This window comes from Podarcis cretensis, assembly GCF_951804945.1.
Source record: "Podarcis cretensis genome assembly, chromosome: 12".
NCBI classification, from domain to species: domain Eukaryota; kingdom Metazoa; phylum Chordata; class Lepidosauria; order Squamata; family Lacertidae; genus Podarcis; species Podarcis cretensis.
Genome location: NC_137181.1, coordinates 31,343,985 through 31,361,574, shown reverse-complemented (window position 1 = coordinate 31,361,574; position 17,590 = coordinate 31,343,985). Strand labels below are relative to the sequence as shown.

General features: G+C 42.1%; 1 long non-coding RNA gene across 1 annotated transcript in view; it reads right to left on the bottom strand.

Moving 5' to 3' along the window:
- The window catches only part of LOC307199995, a 37,004-nt gene that overhangs the window by 18,767 nt on the left and 647 nt on the right, over nucleotides 1–17,590 (bottom strand). Inside the window, exons 2-3 of the long non-coding RNA XR_013832286.1 lie at nucleotides 16,051–16,161; nucleotides 9,451–9,526 (exon numbers count right to left, since the gene is read on the bottom strand). This is a non-coding gene — a long non-coding RNA (uncharacterized lncRNA). The remainder of the gene's footprint in view (nucleotides 1–9,450; nucleotides 9,527–16,050; nucleotides 16,162–17,590) is intronic.

The window sequence follows — 17,590 nt, the reverse complement described above, 5'->3', positions numbered from 1 at the left end:
GGAAACCCAGCCAGATGGGCGGGGTACAAATAATAAATAATAATAATAATAATAATAATAATAATAATAATAATAATAATTTCCTGGATCTGTCCCCTTTTTGCCATTACTAGTGTCAAAGCTCTGCCATTTGCCCTTCTTCGTGTGCCTCCTCCTCAAGAGGTCTGGAGGGCAGCAACACAGGCCTTCTCTGCAGTGGCTCCCTGTCTGTGGAATGCTCTCCCCAGGGAAGTTCGCCTGACGCCTTCATTATACACCTTTAGGCACCAGGCAAAAACGTTCCCTTTTAACCAGGCCTTTGGTTGATTTGATTGACATCCTATGCCCTTTTAAAATGAGGGGTGGGGTGTGGGGTTATTGGGTGGTTGTTGGTTATGATGATGATGCATTTTGGTTTTATATTTTGATTTTATTCTGTGAACCACCCTTAGACCTGTGGGTATAGGGCAGTATATAAATTCTAATAATAATAATAACAATAATAATAATAATAATTAGTTTGCAAGGTTTCTACTGCAGCTGGGAGAGACCACGTGAAGTTACATTTCTTTTGTGTATCTCTGCCCTTGGAGAAGGAGAACCAAAGTACCTTGTGGTCTCTGGGACCCCCTTCCACAGACTATAGGACTACAGCTTATAAAGGCATTTTAACCAACAATGGGCCAACTACTTTGGTTCAGCTTTAAGAACATAAGAGCAGCTTGCTGGATCAGGCCAATGGCCCATTTAGTCCAGCATCTTCTTCTCACAGTGGCTAAGCAGATGCTTGTGGGAACACAAGAGAACTCTCCTTTCCTGTGGCTTCCAGCAACTGGTATTCAGAAACCTTACTGCCCTGACCATGGAGGCAGAGCATAGCAATCCGGGGCCAATTTTACACTTGTGCTCCTCTTGGAGAGTAACCTTGTAAAATGGGGTAACAGCTAACAAACAATGTGGTTGGATAGAATTGCCTTCCTTGCTAAGCATGAAGAATGCTATGAGGAAAAAACCCATTCAGACACTTATTGCAGTCCAAGTGAAAAGAAGAAGATATCAGAATCACTGAACAGTGCTTCTCAGCCAAAGTGCACAGTGGATTTGGACGCATCCTGAACTGAGGTGGGGTCCCTCAAAGGGATTTGGGATTTGTCCAAGACAAAGTGGGACCTGTACAAAGGCTTTAATGTCTCAAAGCTAGGTTGTCATCAACCTTTTTTGGGCCAGGGGGCACACTTGGAATTTTGAGAAAGTGCCCTGGGCACAGAACAAATCACAAAATGGCTCCCATGGGCATGAGGCGCGACACAAAATGGTTGCCATCGGGTGTGGCATAAAACAATATAGCTGCCACGGAGGTATAAGCATAATACAAAATGATAGGATATATAAAATGGCAGAAAAAGTGAAGTATGCCCCTCCCACATCAGCCACGGAAGAAGTACCCGCATCAGCCATGAAGGGAGGGGGATTCTCAGCTCAATAAAACGTGAAATATTAGCATCCAATGAAGTTTGAATCAAGCCAAGACAAATAGGAACTGATCAGCCAGAGCAAACTATCATCTTTTTGATAGGATGTTACCGTGACCTTTTCATGAGTGTCATATGAGGTTCTGGCAAGTCCATTCTACTAGTAACCAGAGGGAAATACTTTTACCTGGAAAGTAAATTCCTTTAGTTCTTCCCACTTCAAAATCAGCTTTAAAGTTGCCTGGCACACTTGTGGACCCACTTGTTTACAGCTTGGATTATTCCTTACCTAGGGACACCTCTTTCGCACCTGCAATTCACAGATCAATTGCACGCAAGTGGCATGAGGACGTTAAGTGATTCCTATTACATTCACCCTAAAATGCTAAAAGCTGACCCTGTGGGGAAACCACTGAAGCCATCCTTCTGAAATTTGGCAGGATTCATGCCCTCAGAAAGAGTGACCTTACCTGAAAATGTTGCCCAATTCTGCCCAATATTTTTTTAGAAGTTAAATGAATTTGGCACAAAAGCCTCCTGGACCTATTTGCCTGTAATTTGGCAAGCTTCAACTACCAGGGTGGTGAAGGGTGGGGGAGGGGATGCTGGTACACCTGCAGATGTCAACCACTTCTGAGTATAGCTGCTCTTTGCTTTTCCAGTAGTGAATAGGGGAGGAATGAAGTGGACTCACATGGACTCTGAGACAAATCAGACACCTGGCAAAGGGTTGATGCACACCATTCATTCTTACCATTGAATAATGCACACTGAAGAAGGAGGCATGAACTAACATTTTACCTTATTCTAAATTCTGGTCACTTCCCAAATACTGTTGAATTCTCTCTGCTGAAGTATGGCGGTATCTGAGTTGCCGAATTGCTTCAGCGTGCAATACCAAGTTCCTGTCTGAGCCTCCCGAAATCAATATTTAGATGTAAAGGAGTTTCTTAGCCTTCTTCAAATGATTTGATAACATAAATTTGTTCCTTGTGACTGCAGAACCTTTTCTTTATTTAAAAAAAGAAATCCCTCTTTGCATTTCAAACCTCTGTGCCTCTAGTATCTATTTAAACTCTTTCCCCTTCTTTATTAACTCATCAAAGCTAAAATGCCATTAAAGAGAGACATCGTCTGTCCTTCATAAGACAAATGTTAAATACTCTTAGCTCTTCTCAGAATCATCCCTTTAAACAGCATAACTATGATCTCTAATATCTCTCAGCCAGATGTTTCCCAGTTGGAGAGTAAGGTTTTGATGCAGAGTTTCATGCTCTTAATCAATCTTTAAAGAAGCTTCTGGAGCTTCCAGGATGCTGTGAATTATATTTCTACTAATTCCGAGACTGCATTCTTCCCCTGACTTCATTATCTGCACACAAAGAGCATCATTTTCTAAATGCTCTGAATTCATTAGGGTTGCTTGTGTTTTGAGGAAGACTGCGATCATGGCTCGCAAAGCAGGCAACTGGTTTTGTTTTGTTTTTTTGTCTGCAGTTGGCATGAATAATTCCAATCAATGTTTTCCTTTTGCAAGACCAGAATTGTTCTCATGCTACATTTTCAAAGTTCATGACTAGATTCCTGCAAATCAAATTCATTTCCGAAGAGGTTAAAAACAAAGAAAATGAAGAACATTGTTTTTCTAAGAATAATTCCAGATGTGATTTTCTAGATGATCTAAGGCTTCAAAATGAAACCTTTGCACTCAGTGAAATGACTTCCCCATTCACTTGCATGAATGGTGAGACGGTTCGACATGGGCAAAGAAATTCAGGCAGGGATCATCCTGCTCTTTGGAAGTGAATAGGGTGCCTTGAATGCAGAGGAGTTCTCTGCTCACATGGGATTCTGGATTGCAGCAACTAAAGGTTAACTCACTTCTAGAATCTTCTCCTAGAAAGCTCTTGACCTTGACACAAGTATTGTTGTCCTCACCTTTTAAAGGCCCATGTCTTTGCAACAGAAAAGTAATAAATCAGCCTTTAGAATTTGTTTTAGAAGCAAAGGAAAAAAATCATCTGCTTTTGTGAACTAGGAATACTGAACTTAACTGTCTAGCCAAGATTACCTGAAAGCTAGACAAGCAGGAAATGCAACAGAGCAGGTGATCACACCAATTCATCTCTTCTACCTTCCCTGGGTCACAATCACTGTTTCCACTAATGACTCTGAATACAAAAGTATCAGTAATCTACAATCTCCACCTCATTTTTTTATTAGAATACTTCTCAACCCTATATTATACCTTTTTTTTTCTAAAGTCAAAAATATAATAAATAAGTACAGAAACATGAGTTTTGTCTTTCCAATATTCAATAAAACACTATTAGTTTTCTATAACTAGTTGTTCAGCTCGTACATAACTAATCAATTGAGCAGATACTGGGGTGAACAGCTGCTTTGTGCTGCAGCCAAACAATAAAGCAAATCAGGGTGATTTGTGATTGGGTTTACCCACACCTGAGACAAACCGTGATGTCAAGAACACATCCCGAGTTGGATCAGGGCCTCCTCAAAACCTCATGCTGCTTTATCTCTTGGAAAGCTACTTTTCTGTGCACCATATCACTGTACTTTTTTCTGTGCCACTACAGTGGTACCTCAGGTTAAGTATTTAATTTGTTCCGGAGGTTCGTTCTTAACCTGAAACTGTTCTTAACCTGAAGCACCACTTTAGCTAATGAGGCCTCCTGCTGCTGCCGCACCGCTGGAGCCCGATTTCTGTTCTTATCCTGAAGCAAAGTTCTTAACCTGAAGCACTATTTCTGGGTTAGCGGAGTGTGTAACCTGAAGCGTATGTAACCTGAGGTACCACTGTTTGCTTTCCTCAGTCTATGGGCTTTGCAAGAACTGAGCCTGTCCCAAATGCTGCCTGCAAAGCACTGAAGAGCTTTAGGTGGATTTCTTAATTTATTTAAGAACAACAACAAAGGATGGGTTTTTTTAGTCAAAAGTTTCATTTACCTTTTTTTTTTAATTTCCATTGCTCTTCTGGAGCTCTTCAGAAGTCTGCAGGCAACATTTGGGACAAGCTCCTGCTACAGTGGCTATTGAAGGATGTCTAAGGTGGCTGGGGTGATGATGCTAATTAAAAAAAAAAATGTACAAGAATACAAACCACTCAGCCACCTCTCAGTTATTTCTTCAATTTCACAAGGATTTGAACCTAAAATTGCATCAATGAATACAACAGCAATCAACAGAAACATGATTATGACTCTAGATTCAGTTAGGTAGCCATGTTGTTCTGACACAGTCAAAATAAAAATAAATAAAAAATTGTCCAGTAGCACCTTATAGACCAACTAAGTTTGTTCTGGTATAAGCTTTTGTGTGCATGCATACTTCTTCAGATACAGTCATATGATTATAACTGTAAACTCCCTATACAGAAGATCATTTTTTCTTCCAAATTATTGACCCCGGTATGATTTTAGCTTATGTAAGAGATTAACTTTTCTGTGGATTGCCTTGATGCATGTTTTCAATCTGAAAAATGCCCAGGTTGCCTGACAACGTATGGTTACTCTGTACTTTCTGATAGCTCTTTGCAGTATATCAAGTGTTCAGCCAGGATTAAAATGTCAGTTGCATAGAGAGACTGAACACTGGGGCGCCTTAAGTATTCTGCAGGGTTGTTTACTGAAACCATCTGAAAGGGGATATATTTCTTATTTAATTGCATGCGTCTCATCCAGCATCTCAAACAGCAAGGGCAGGATATCTTTACATGGCACAAGTGTCCTTGTAATTTTTGAGAAGTGACTCAATGTGTCATCTGCTGTGACCTGCTTAATTCACCTCCCTCTCCTCTTCTCCATTTCACCCTTCCTTCCTTCCTTCCTTCCTTCCTTCCTTCCTTCCTTCCTTCCTTCCTTCCCTCTATTCAGCCTTTTCCTTTGTATTATTCCTTACAGTTATTTTCTCCCCTGCTGCACTATTTAGTGCCTCTTTTCTTCTCCATTTCCAGTTTGGCACTGCTGGAAGTGCTATGTTAAAGTGCTCTCAGTTCTCCAACTGTGAAATGAGCGTCTTAGCAACCTTCCTTACATGGTCAACCCAAGAATTAAAAGAGGCATTTCCCAGACAGTTCATTTTTGCTATGCAATTCTCATATGCAGCTGATCTCCTGGCTATGCAGATTTCCCCAGTTAGGAAACTGCAGCTTCACATCCCTTGTTGTGTTAAATGATTGAGGAAAGTGCTATTTGCCTACCACATGCACACAACGTATTCATGACTGCAAGTGGATGGCGACTTAAGTGTCACCAGCAACCATTAATCGGTGTCTGCGACTATCATGAGTGACCAATGACATAACTCTCCACCCCAAATTATTCAATTATCCATGGCTTTTATGGATAAGGAGCCCCGGGGTGGAAAACAGGTACACAATTTAAAAACAAAAGCAAAACAAAAAACATTCTGAAACAGTGAAAACGTTCTAAAAACAATTGCAATTAAAACCATTCTCCTATCCAATGATCTCGGACTTGGCAGAGGAGAGAGAAATGAAGAATGGGAGAAGTAAGAGAAAGGGAAAATGTGCATATATTTGTTTATTTTTTAACAGTGTTTTATTTTTACTGCTGTAAAACCAATTGCAAAAGGTTGATTTCTCACCCGCCATTCCACAGTAGGCAACAACAGTAACGTGGGGGGTGCAGGGGGGGCCGGCCGCACCGGGCGCAACATCTGGGGTTAGGGCAAATCCACAGGTTAGGGGGCGCAAATCCACGGGTTAGGGGGCACAAATTACTTGCCTTGCCCCGGGTGCTGACAACCCACGCTATGCCACTGGGCAACAAGCACACATTTAGTGCTTTAAATGCCGCCCCAAAGGAGGACCAACACAACAAGACCCAATACAGTTTGCTTCTGAAGGAGAAGCAAATACCTCTCCCCCGTCACCCCAGAAAAGGTCAAGGTGCAGAGTATCCAAAACTGTCTTATTTTGGCATCTGAGACAGAAGATTCTACTCCTTCTTTGCAGGAAATGTACAATAATAATAAAAATCAGCAATCTGCTACCTTTTCTCAACACCCAAACCAGAGGAAGCTGCCTCATTCTGCCTAACATTAGGGCCAGTGACAATCCCATCTTTCCCTTTCAAGCCATCATGACTCATGGTTTTCATTGACTGTGTGCACTTAAGCCATCCAAAGCAGCAACACACATATCTTTGTGTGGAGGCAATTCTCTGAGCCTTCAAGTACTGCACTATCAACTGTAGTGCACGCATGAACTGGCCTCAAGCTTTGATAAGCAGAGATGGGGGAGAAATTCAGTTCAATTCACATTTTGCGAATTTGCACTTCCTGAAAGAAAACACAACTATCCTTTCAATTTCACACTTTTGTTAATTTTGTGATGTAGTCCTTCTACCAAAAATGTGTACATAAATGCATATATTAGATCAAGGTGTGTTAAAAATGCAAATGCTCATGAAAATATATTTTAAATATGCATTATGTTAGGTGATTTTTGGCAACGCTGCATAGGAAAACATATATTAAAGCAGACAAGCACGCTAAAAGCCTGACCAATTCTTGTGAGAACTTTAAAAAACCCTCACAGACTGAGGGAGAAATGTGCTGAACTAAATTTAAGATTGGAAAATTGAGAAATGGAAACTGACAGATTCATCTGTTCCAATCTGAAAGGAGAAAGTTTCCAACTTGCAGTGTGATTCTCATCCATTTCCTGCTGCTGTGCAATTTTTTTTAGAGGAATCCTATTTCCCATGGTTTACTGACTTGGCTCATTTGTGTACATGCTAGCATATTACAATCCCTGAGAAATAGCATACTTTGAAAGCCTTATCAACAGATGATAGATCTTCCATGAAAAAGTAAATCTTGTAGGTTGATTACACTGACCTAACAGTTCCCCTAATCTTAATTCTTGCATAAAAACGTAATTTTGCAAGATACATCCTGCTGGGCCTTAATGAAGGCACATAATTTATTTCAGCTTTTTTTATTAAAAAAAAAAATCCTCAGTCGTGCATAAAGGCATGAAGTGGAAATCTGAGCATTATTAAAATGATTCCATAAGCTAAGACTGCCTACCACAGAGTTTGAGCTAAACACAGCAATGGGTGATGAGATTCAGTGGGTGGGCAACCACAATTGTCTTTTGAATTAAGTGGGGGGTGGGATCAAGGAGGAAGAAGAGATAAAAAGGTGTCAGGTTAACTATCATGCAATTATGTGTGTGTTCAAGAAATCAGAAGTGGAATTACATCAATGTGCAATTTACTAAGAGATTTATTTCTTTTTTCAAAAGAGAATTTAGCAAATGTTTGATTTGTGTACTTGTGTCTTTAAAAACTCTAGTGTTCCACTTTATACACAACAGTGTACACAGACCACCTTGACCAAAGGACACTCAGCAGTTTTAACCTGATTATTACACAAGCACACAGCCACTGCGCTTCAGATAAAAGCACCCAGAACTTCACTGCCAAGCTTAACTCAGAAATCTTTGCTGGACTATTGTGGCTCAGCAAGGATGGCAGAGGTAACAGCAAAGAAATTGCAGCAAGGTGTAAATGAATACATCTTACTTGGGCAGTCCTGGTTCTCTACACGGCGAGTGTGCAAGTTATGGGGCTGGAAATGCCTTATCCCAAGGAAGAGGTTTTGCTTAGCTAACTGATCAATGCATATAAAAATAAATAAACTGTTTCCTAGGTGTGCTCCTCCATCACCTGTATTTCGGACCTTTCCCTTCACAATCTTCTGAAGTACTTTACAGCAGTTATTGAAATTAGTGGTGGACTAACTCCTCTCAGCTCAGTGAGGAATTGTGTTCAAATTTTCCAAAACAGCTAGACAATTTCTTTTCTCTCATCCCCCCACAAACCCAATTCCAAATTGGGAAATGCCTTCACTCTCCTAGCAATGTCATCAGGATTGCAAAGGGGTCCAAAACCATTCATTTCTCCCAATCCCAAGCCCAAATTCCCCAGTTTATCTGTAATGGCCCCCCATCACTGCCACATCAGTGCACCCCATAAATGGGATGGGGGAAGGAACCTACATCAGCCACTGCCATGCTCACTCACAGAGAGACAATCTTTGCACCTTTTTCAGAAAAGAGAGAGAACGTGTGTCTAGTCCTGGCATCCAGTGAATTATGGGAATATTTTAGGGGCCACAATCCATATAGGAGAGGCTGGACCAGTGCAAACAGAAACTGACCGGGATGAGCAAAGTCTCCTGTGCATTGTGGATTTTTGAGGGGCTATTTATTGAGACCTTTTGTGAGCACCATAAGAGGTACTGCAGACACACTGGTGCCCACAGGTGTCATGTTGGAAACCCTTGTATAACTGTTCAGCCAATAGAGTGAGTGAGTGAGTGAGTGAGTGAGTGAGTGAGTGTTTGTTTTCATGGTTGGGGGTTGGGTTCAGGGAGATTTGCAGACAACGATCAGTTTCAAGTCTACTTTAAGGTTTCATAAACTTTCAAAGTTAAGGTTATTATATAATGTTTTTTAACCAAACTGAGATCCTTGCATCCTCATAAAGTTACCCATTCCCAAGTTTTAAAAAGTCATGATAATTATGATTCACTTGTTAGAGAGATCAAATATTTTAATTTCTTCTGCAGAGGCTATCCTTAGCAAAAGGTCCTGACAGACCAATTTAGTTTAAAAGCCTTGTATGGAGGGCAAGGAAGAGGTTATTAAAAGATGCATAGACTAATACAGGACTCAATAAGTCTCGCTTTTCCCCAAAAAAACAAAGGAAGCCCATTACATTTGACCTTTCATCTTTTGAAATGATTAATCTTTACAGCAAATTTTTTCCTTAATCAGCTCTTTAATGCTAATCACAGAAAATGACTCCCCAACTTTTAGAAGCTTAATTTGGAACAATTCCTGCTTCCAACACCTCTTTGAAACACAGTCTTAAAAAGCGCAGTTCATTTCTGCTGGGGACATACTTCTAGAAGGTCAAAAAATAAAACTTGTGCTATTTCTACTCACCTTATATTAGAAGATGTATCAAACTACCCATGAACACTCATACGATATATCATTGAACATGAATGGATCCAGTGACCTGTAGAGGACAAGGTTATTGAGCAACCTATTAGACATGCTGACAAAAATACAATATTTGGGTCATATTATACAACATAAAAACAATTACTTTAAAATGTTTCACTGGGATAGTTTAAAGATACAGCTCACAAAAACAAATTAACTTAGAACAGAAGACCTCTTTATGCATTACATTTAGAGGTGACACAATTGGGTATAGGCACCAAATAAGGCAACCAAAATAAGCACCTGTAAGTGAATTAGAATTGTGCACTCCTTTACGTCTTAAAATATTACTTTAAGTGTTTTAGTTCAAAAGTTTGCCAAGCTGTCTTAGGCATGCTTCGGGGCCTGGGCATGCCCAGTTTTGATTCTGGGTGTTTTTTTTAAAATAATAATAATAATAATAATAATAATAATAGAATATCATAGACATTCCTATAAATAACCAATCGTTGTGTCTCCATTCACCATACACTTTATACAAGCAGGTATCATAAAGTCAATTGTTTCATCGATATTACGTTCTGTCTACCTGAACAGATACACTATTCTTACGATTTTTAGCTCTTATTTTCTGATAACAGAATATTCATTTTTAAACCTTGCGACAGTGGATAAATTTCTTCCAATGTTCCACAGCAAATTGTTTTATTTTTATGCCCCTCCTAAAAAATCTTGGGTGTGTGAAATATTGTACTTCGTTATTCTATGCCACACCCTGTTTCTCCAGTTTCTCTATGTCAGCAGTTCTCTCCCCAACCTCACACCAGTTTTTGGCCATTGAAGGTGTTATGTACTGAAGTTCTCACCCTGGGCCAGCAGGGGGATACTGTAGATAGTTATGCAAATGAAGGATCGAAAGTGACGTTCAGTGATTGGATAGTTTTAGAAAGTTGCTACAGTAACATTGTACTGGAGCTCTATATAAGCAGGCTGACTGAGCCCTTCAGCTCAGTTCTGTTCTGGCCTCTGAATAAACAAGAGCTGTTTGAAGAATCACTGTGTCGTCTGATATGTTCACCCACAACTTAACAGAAACATTGGCACAGGCAGGAATCAAGAGGCGAGGGGAGATAGCTCCATCATGCAAGCACTGCGTTGAATTCTTCCCCATATATTTGCTTGGGCCACTACACAGTATCTAAGCAGGCATTCCTAAAAAGAAAAACAACCAGTTTTTCTACTTTTGCACATATAAACCTCATATGACAGATTTTATTACAATCTGGTATGTTGTATACTGCCTTGATATCCTTTTATGAAATTGAGGATTATAAATATAACACACTCGTCGCAGGGCCAGCCCTACCATTCGGTACAGTGAGTCAGCTTCCTTAGGCAGCTCATTTGGGATATAATGAAAGGGCAGCAAATTACTAGACATTACTAGTCACTGCATGTTTACTGCCAGGGAAAGGTACCTGTGAGATTTTCTGCCTAAAGTGGCAAAATAACTCGACCAACCAGGAGTGCTTTGTAGCCTGACATGGAGGGGTGAGGGTGGTGTTATCCACTGCTCTGCCTCAGGTAGGAACATGTTTTGTGGTAGTCCAAAACAGCTGTATGCATGCTCCATCATTCCTGAACACTGGTCCTGCTAGCTAGGGATAATGGGAGTTGTAGTCCAAAACAACTGGAGACCCATGTTTGGGAAACTCAGTGCTAAGGGAATCCAGTCAATGTTTTATGTGCTCCAGTTCACCACAGTCTTGAATAGTTTGAGCCCAGGATCTACACAAAGCTCAGGAGCTCTGGAAGCTCTGGAAAAGGTGTACCTATGGGTTGGAGAAATGGGAGCATACAAAAATCACCTGTCAGGCATTGGAAGTCCTCCTGTGACACCTGGATCCCACACACACCCCACCCTTGGCTCAGCACACCAGTACCTGCTTTGCCAGAAGAAATCCACCAGGATCTCTACCAGCAAAAGCTGCTGCTTCTGCAGGAAGGAACAGAAGGGGGTAGAGAGATAGAGAGCAGCCACAAGGAGGGGCATTTCTCCTGTCCAGGAGGGGGCACTGATACAGCTCGTTGCCAAAGGCGCAAGGGACCTTAGCTGGTTGCCAAAGGCGCAAGGGACCTCAGGCGACTGCACTGAGGCAGGTGATGAGATCTATTTCTGACCAACTTTTCTTATGCCTAACACGTGTTCAGGTTTGTCTTATGAAAGATGGGTTGGTCACCAACCTTCGTGTAATTAGTACACATAGGAGCCAACTCTCCCCTCCAGCCCAATAAATTATTTGAGGGTGCCTGCCCTGCCCAAAGTTGATGAACGTTGCCATTCAAGTGGGGTGTGAATGTTTATGTATCTTGCGGTTGATTATGTAGGGTGGGGCTTACCTGCCCCCTCTCCCAATATTTTATTCAAGTTGGCACCCCTGATAGTACAGAAAAATAACCTACAGAGATTAGCTATGGCCTGGTTTATATGCCTTTAGGAAGGCAATGGCTTCTGTGTGGTAGATCCTGCTTCAGCATTCTGTGCTTTTCTTAACCCATCACAGCAGCTCCTCCTTTCCCCGCTGCATACCATTCTGCAAATGTGCACAGAGTGGCAGCCTAATAAAAGTGTGCTGTGCAGTTTTCAAATTCTCTCTCCATATGTGTCTCCCCCCACTCGTCTCCCTCCCATTTATTTCCCTTTTGTGTGTTCCTTTATAGTCTCATTTTTTGTTCTGGAAAACTTTAGACTTCAGTTAAGATAAGCTTCACGGAAATGGTAACAGTAATTAGCACATGCAAGGGCAAGTTCCTTGGGGGATTTTCGAAATAAGAACTTTCCCTACCGAGATAAATAGTGGCAACGTGGAAATCAAAATGTTTTGGTAGCACTTGATAGAACCACAAAGACTCTCCAGTGAATTTTATCGCATGGCTATGGACGCCTGTTCAGTGCTCCGCATAATAAAGAAATGTCTAATGTCAAAACAATTGCCTCAGAAACCTAAGATAAGTCTTTATGAAAAGTGCGAAATCTTAACACAAAAGAAAGGCCTGCTGTTTCTCCAACTGCCTAAACAAATTGAAATAGGCAAGTTTTTAAAAATATAATCTCTCTCTCTGATAACTTAATTTCTTAAATGGGGCCCTATATGAGTGTTCTTGAGCAACAGTGGGGGGAAAAACAAGGAGTGTCAGATAACACTCTGTGTGTTTATTGTTTCAGTTCTTTGCCTTTTAACTATTACAGTGTTCCATTTCTCTTTCAATCATTTTAGGAACAGTTTAAGTACTGCTTGCCCTCCTCTATCATGGCAGTGACCCTATTATTCTATTATATAATGCAGCGCAGGGTAATAAAAGAGACACCCACAATCATTAATGCACGCCAATACGTTCTCCCTTTAATCTTCCAGCATCTCTTTGCCTCTGTATGCGTAATTAGTACACGGAGATAAACTGCTTTTCAGCTATGTTTGATTTATTCAGTGTGGTGTAATTATAAATAAATTGAATCAACGAATACTGAATAAATCAGTTTCTGCCGAGAGAAAATTGAAACCGGTGGCCTTTCGCACAACGGAATCACTCTCTTGTTTGTCCTTTGATAGCTGCTAAAATTTCACTCTGTAAATATTTCTTTGTAAATTAGCTGACAATATGGAAATGCTCTTTATTCTCTGCGAAGTATACACAAATTGTTGTGCCTCCCCCCCCCCCCGATATGCACATAGTTAGCAAACATAAATAACTGCAAAATAAGCCATTTTGGGGGGTTGCTGCTGCTGTGCCAAATAGAATTAATTGTGATATTCTTTAGAATTGTATCTGTGGAAGGGCCCAATATAATTTGCTGATAGTACAGGAAATACAAGGAGAGGGCATTGCAAAGTATGTTATCTTCCTTAAATACCACCCTATTAAAAAGCACAGGACGGGTCAAAATGTTTCCATATGTGATTTATAAGCACAAGCTGCAACCACGACCCAATATGGGCAGTGTGTGATTTCTAGAAAAAGACATGCAGAGGGTTAAATCTGTTGGGAGGTTACAGCACCTTCCAGTGTGTAAACCCTTTTCTCCCAACCCCTACCACCATATCAGAGGGATGGGGAATGTGAGGTCCTCTAGGGGTTGTTGCTCTGCAACAGGCATCCCCAACCTGCGGCCCTCCAGATGTTTTGGCCTACAACTCCCAAGATCCCTAGCTAACAGGACCAGTGGTCAGGGATGATGGGAATTGTAGTCCAAAACATCTGGAGGGCCAAAGATTGGGATGCCTGCTCTACAACCACCCCAACATTCGTTGTTGACTGTGGCTGATGGATGCTGGAGTCCTACAACATCTTGGAGGGTCACAGACCCACTCATCACTCTGTAAACAGCTACTCCATATTTAAGGGGAGAAATGTACCTGCTCCAGGGCACTTTCATTGGTCCCCAGTGTTAAGGCCTGGAACTGAAAACAGTAGCCAGAGCAAGCCTTGCCACAAAATTAAATGCTGAGCACATAGGACGTTGGACTTAGACCTGGATGATCTGCATTTAAATCACAACTAAGAACATAAGAAGAAGCTCTTGGCTCAGGCCAAGGGCCCCCTCCAGTAGAGTATCCTGTCCCCAACTATATGAACATGGGAAGCTGACAAGAGGAAAAAGCCCTCGTCCCACTTGTGATTCCCAACAACTGGTATAGTAGTAGTAGTAGTAGTAGTAGTAATAGTAGTAGTAGTAGTTGTCATTATTTTATTTATACTCTGCTCACTCTGGGTAATTCAGAGACATACTGCCTCTGACAGTGGCGGTAGAATAAGAATGGCCATGTGATATTCTCGTTTACAGAAGACAGCCATCTATTTGAAGGTGATGACAAAGGGCAGTAGTTCAGTAGTAGAGCATCTACTTTTTGCATGAAAAAAGTCCCAGATTCAATCCTTGGCATCTCCAAGTAGGGCTGGCCAACAGTCCTGCCTGAAATCCTGGCAAAGCACTGCCAACCAGTGTAGACAAAATTGACTTTGATGGACCAACCGTCTGACTCACTGAAAGGCAGCTTCCTATGCTCCTCTATTTAAAAGGGTTGTCTTGTTCAAGTCTGGTTTTAAGATAATTAGCAAGATCATAAGTAGAGCAGAGATGTTAGTACCTGGACAGTAATCTGAGTAGGCAGTGTTAGTGGGTGGTTCCCTAGACTAGATGGGTGGGAGACTGCCTGCTAGTGCAGAATTCAGCGGCCAGGTTACTCACTGGAGTAAGACGGTTTGAGCATATTATACCGATCCTGGTCCAACTGCACTGGCTACCAATTAGTTTCTGGGCACAATTCAAAGTGCTGGTTTTTACCTATAAAGCCTTAAATGGCTCAGGACCGCAATACCTCAAGGACCACCTCTATCCATATGAACCTACCCAGACCCTGGGATCATCTTCTGAGGCCCTTCGTGTTTCCCCTCCTCAAGAGATACAGAGGATGCCCACACAAGAATGAACCTTTTTCTGCAGTGGCTCCCCATCTGTGGAATGCTCTCCCTAGGAAAGTTCACCTGGTGCCTTCATTATACACCTTTAGGCACCAGGCAAAAACGTTCCTTTTTAAACAGGCCTTTGGTTGATTTGATTGACATCCTATGCCCTTTTAAAATGGGGTTCTTTTATTGGGTTGTTGTTTTTATTATATATTTGGTGGTTTTATATTTTGATTTTGTTCTGTGAACTGCCCTGAGACCTCCAGGTATAGGGCGGTAACAACTTGTTAACAATCTTCCCCAGTATGGTGAGATGTGTTGTACTTCTACATACAGTGGTACCTCTGGTTACATACTTAATTCGTTCCAGAGGTCCGTTCTTAACCCGAAACTGTTCTTAACCTGAAGTACCACTTTAGCTAATGGGGCCTCCCGCTGCTGCTGCTGCGCCGCCACCACACAATTTCTGTTCTCATCCTGAAGCAAAGTTCTTAACCTGAGGCACTATTTCTGGGTTAGCGGAGTCTGTAACCTGAAGCGTATGTAACCTGAAGCATATGCAACCCGAGATACCACTGTACAGTAATTCTTTCTAAATTTGCATCTGTACATAAAACTTAGCACAAGTAAACTTGCAAACCTGTTACCTGTTCTCTGTGACACATTTCTTCCCTTTCTTGGGTGATGTGTATGTGGCCACTCAAGTCACAGCTGAATTGTGTGATCCGTCATCTGGAGTAGCTGCGTCATTCAATCATGCATTTAAATGTATGTCTCATTGCACCCACAATGAAATTCCATCACCAAATGCCTCTCACTTGAGCTTTGCAGTGGTGCATTACCACTAACATGCATGCACAGTGCTTGAATTATGGGAAGAAAGGTAGGGGCCTCCTCAAATGAAAGTTGCAAGCCCCAGCTTCTGACTCCCCTGGATTTTTAGCCTTGAAGTCAGGTCCCCTGCAATAGCTAAAGGGACCCTAGCAAACATAAGAGGGACTCCCCTCTGGCAACCCTGTAATTTGAGCACTTTGTATGTATGGTAGGGCAGGAAGCGGCAAGCGCACATCAGAGCCCAGTCGCACCAGCGCAACATCCTGATCAGAGACTTTCTCTCAGCCAATTACTTGCCTGACAGATTGTACAGCCTTTAGTAACCAAGGGTGCACCTCTCGTTGGCATGCCTCCAACTTCCAGGAATGCAGCTGTAATTTTCCCAGGCATAATGACTTGCATTTAGATCTGGAAGCAAGGGAAATGGATGGCACAATTTAATTTAAATATCGAAAATAAAGTTTGAATCCTCGGCCGCCTCCACCCCCTCCACCCACCCACCCACAAGGACGCCAATGTCCTTCCTCATTGAGATTAAAGAGGCGCTTTGCTGGCTAAAGCCAGCGGAAAGACACATGACCCCCACAATTCCTCAGAACTGCTCTGCCTTGGCGATACACTTGAGGCGTGGCAATAAATCTGCCAGCTTACGAGGCACAGACACGGCATAATTTACAAAGGCAAAACAAGATAGCCGTGTAATAATTCGTCACTGGAATGGGGTCTGGTGCTTTGCCATACCAGAGCAGGTCACTCCTTGATGAGTGCTCTGCCGTGCCAGCCATTCTTTTTTAAAATAAATAAATAAAGTTGCCAGTTGTAAGTTATCTCATTTGTGGCCTCTCTTTTCCTTCACAGCCACTTCTATTACCCGGCCTGGCATAAATCACCTTGCTCTGGACACAAGGGTAAGGATATGGAGCCTTCCTCCTCATGAGGTAATCAATACCACTCCAAAGATAAGCTAGCCATCGAAAGGTGGCAGGGAAGTGTCAGCTTCCCCCCCCCCAGGAGCTCTGCATATGTTGCCAAGGCAGTCCACTTCATTGCAGTTTACCTGACCCGGGAGGAGAAAGAAACAGTGCAGAGCCTGCTGACAGAGTCTGAGAGGCTACAAAGTGAGGGTTGTCACAGAAAACGCCTTCTGCAGCTGCCTTTACCATTTTACACAAGCAATCTGCATGGTGTGTGTTTTATTATTATTTGTGAGGCCGTGTGCCTCCGGCTGTGTACACACTGAAAAGAGCACACCTCCCTCCACAAAGAATTCAGGGAAATATAGCTTGTTAAGGAAGCTGAGGGTCATAGCTCTCTTGAAGGGTAAACTACATTTCCTGGGATTCTTTGAGGCGGCAGGTGCTTTAAATATATGGTGTGACTAGTGTGTGAGAGAGAGACCAAAGAGACCCTGTTCTCTCAGAATGCCAATGGCGCCCACCTGAGGTGCCAGCAAGTTCTGGCTGAGGGGGGGGGGGGGAGCCCTGGGTGTAACCCTGAAGCCTGAGGGGAAATACCAAACATGTTACTGTAACCAAATAAAGTGTAGGCTCTCCCACCCCACCAAGGAAAATGCATATATTAACCCTCATAGCCCTATATGGCATTTTGTTAATTCACAAATGAGACTGGTGGCGTTTTCATTCCACTTGGCCCATATTTTCCCTTCTAAAAAAAAAAGCAGATTGGGAGCATTAACTTTACAGAGACCTGATTTACGCATAATGAGGTAGGAATAAGGAGGCAAGCCAAGTGGACTGTACCACTTTTCAAGTGGGGCTGTAACCTTTGCACATTCAGTTCCTGGTGTCTCCAGGTAGGCCTGGACCAAGGCTCTGTT